At 39.6% G+C, this 2,500-nt stretch overlaps 1 protein-coding gene and 1 long non-coding RNA gene across 2 annotated transcripts in view; one reads left to right on the top strand and one right to left on the bottom strand.

Annotated features, from left to right (window-relative positions):
- The window catches only part of LOC137999491 (GFP-like non-fluorescent chromoprotein), a 5,870-nt gene extending 5,868 nt beyond the window's left edge, over positions 1-2 (bottom strand). Inside the window, exon 1 of the mRNA XM_068845259.1 lies at positions 1-2. This exon is cut by the window's left edge and continues 147 nt beyond it. The gene's annotated coding sequence lies outside the window, so the exon portion shown is untranslated.
- Positions 1-2,500, top strand: part of LOC137999493 (uncharacterized) — a 21,585-nt gene that overhangs the window by 2,214 nt on the left and 16,871 nt on the right. The gene's annotated exons all lie outside the window — the stretch shown is intronic.

Here is a 2,500-nt window from a genome sequence, read left to right as displayed (position 1 = left end):
GACCAAATTAATGACGCCAATAGGGCCATTTATGATAAAAAGTCAACACGTGTCTTACATAATACACATCTTACGTAAGAATTAAGCGAATGTTGTGTTTTAATTAAATAAACTACCGGTAAGCTCATTTTCCCACGCAATATAATTAAGATTGTATGATAAAAGGTGTATATAAAAAACGTTGAAACTGATCTAGATAAAAAAAACTATTAAAAAACTGAATTTTCGACTGCAACTGCGGTCTTCATCAGAGTAACTAAAATATATGCTTTCCGCCACGTGAATTCCATGATCTCTTTGTTTCCCCTATGTATGCGGTCTTCATCAGAGTAACTAAAATATGCTGTTCGAGAGTAATATGCTAAAACTAAAATAAGAAGTTACTTTATCCCCTAGGGCTTCAATAATGTCTTACAGACAGATGGGAATGGCTTCCGCTCGTTTACCGCATTTTTGTCTATTGTGCCAATTATAGACATTCTTTTCTAGAATTTCCACATAGTTAGTGTCAATGTCATGGTCAGTGGTTTCGGCGTGGTCTTTTATTGCCGACTCTTTGTTATTATTAGTTCCTGGTTTATGCTTCCTACCACGTGAATTCCATGATCTCTTTGTTTCCCCCAATGTATGTGAAATTAATTAAGATTGATTCACATGTTTTGCCTTTCTCAAAGCTCAAGAAACCGCAAGTCAGCTAAGTCGATCATAGGGATGGTTTTCAAGTCCCTTGAAACTTTCTTGAATCGGTTCAACGTTCCGACTTAAATGAGATGCGAAGTAAAGTTACTTGCGATTTTACTTAGGTCTTCACACACTAATTTTTGGCTAGGTAAAACTTAGCAGCTCTTAAGTCTTACTTAACAGCCTAGTGTAAAGACAACCAATGACACTCGGACACTCGGAGTCGCGTGTTTGTTTTCAAAGCATGTCTTGTCAGACGGCTCCAACGTCGAAAAAGCCGGCTAAAAGAGGTCCGAACTCAAAATAAATTCGCCCATCGGATTATTGTAGGATGTGTGGGTGCTGGTTATACGGCTATAGTACTGGGCAATCATCGCGTTCCCGTAAAGCTACTGAGAATCTTTTTATTGAGACTTCGTGAAGTTGTTACAAAACAAAAGTTGAAAAATATCTTAATCTTACCGATTCGCAAACAGAAGATCAGTCAAGTAGGGTTGGTTCGCCTTGTAGTAATAAGGTTAGAAGCACATGGGCTGAATGTTCTTTGATTAAAACCAGCTTTCAATAAAGCGAGCACGGCGATGATAGCTTTCGGTTTAAAAGAATGTCCGCAATACCTCATGCGTGGTTGCGCGGCAAGGTAATTGAATGGCTGAAACGCCAGCTTCTCTCATTGCGCCAACTTAATCATATTTGATAATACTTCGTAATGGCGATAAAACTAATACCACATTCTTTTGACAACTGGTAAATTTAAAAACTTTTCCCAAAACTAGTGGGAAAAACCGCCACAACATCCTTTTACCCCAATAAACTCAAAACAAAAATTTCGTTTTATCAACGGAGTTGATAATGTAAATTGGCCACCGTACAGAGATTCTAAAAGCTGATGTTTCGAGCGTTAGCCCTTCGTCAGAGCGAATCGAGGGATTATGGGTTACGTGTAGTTTTTATAGTAGAGTAGGAGCTACGCTATTGGCGGTAACATGGCAACGTGAAAAATAGGAATGTATTAGTTAAATGAAAAGCGTTCGTTAATACCGTGAGGATTAAGGGTGCCGATTTGAAAGATGAATTTTTGTTCCAGATTCTTGCGGCTTTCCGTCGTACCTAGATGTAGGGAAAGGCCGCAGATAGCCATGTGTTTTTTGAAGTGGTTAGGCAGATTAAAATGGCGAGCGACTGGCTTGGATGCATCCTTGTCATTCTTCTCAACATCGCGAAGGTGTTCGCGGAATCGGTCACCTAGTCGTCTACCTGTCTCACCAATGTATAATTTATTACATAACGTACAGGTTATGCAATAAATGACATTTGCGGAGGTACATGTGAAACGATCGGTGATCGTAACAGATCGTTTAGGTCCCGATATCTTGCTAGTGTTAACAATGAAAAGACAAGTTTTGCATCGTGAGCGCGCGCATTTGAAAGTGCCGGGTTGCTCGTTAGTTTTGAGCGCGCTTGTAACTAAAAAGTTGCCTACGTTTTTGTCGCGTTTGAATGAAATAAGTGGAGTTCTACCAGTCTCGGGATCATTTTGGAGTAATTTGAAATTACTAAGAATGATGCTTTAGACTGCGTGATTATGAGGATGGAAAATTAGGGTGAATGGAATTCTGTGATTCTTATCTTTTTGTGACGTTTGTAGTGATGACTGTCGATCAAATTGTTGGGCGCGATGATGGCCCGCTTTGACCACAGAGACAGGATAACCACGTTTTTCGAAGAACTGGCACCTCTCCTCTGATTTGCTGGAAAAATCGGAGTCATCACTACATAGACGTCGAAGTCTAGGAAATTAAGAATAAGGGATGGAGTT

This window comes from Montipora foliosa, chromosome 4 (assembly GCF_036669935.1).
Source record: "Montipora foliosa isolate CH-2021 chromosome 4, ASM3666993v2, whole genome shotgun sequence".
Lineage (NCBI taxonomy): Eukaryota > Metazoa > Cnidaria > Anthozoa > Scleractinia > Acroporidae > Montipora > Montipora foliosa.
Note: the sequence above shows the minus strand (reverse complement) of the source record. Positions and strands in the feature narration are given on the sequence as shown.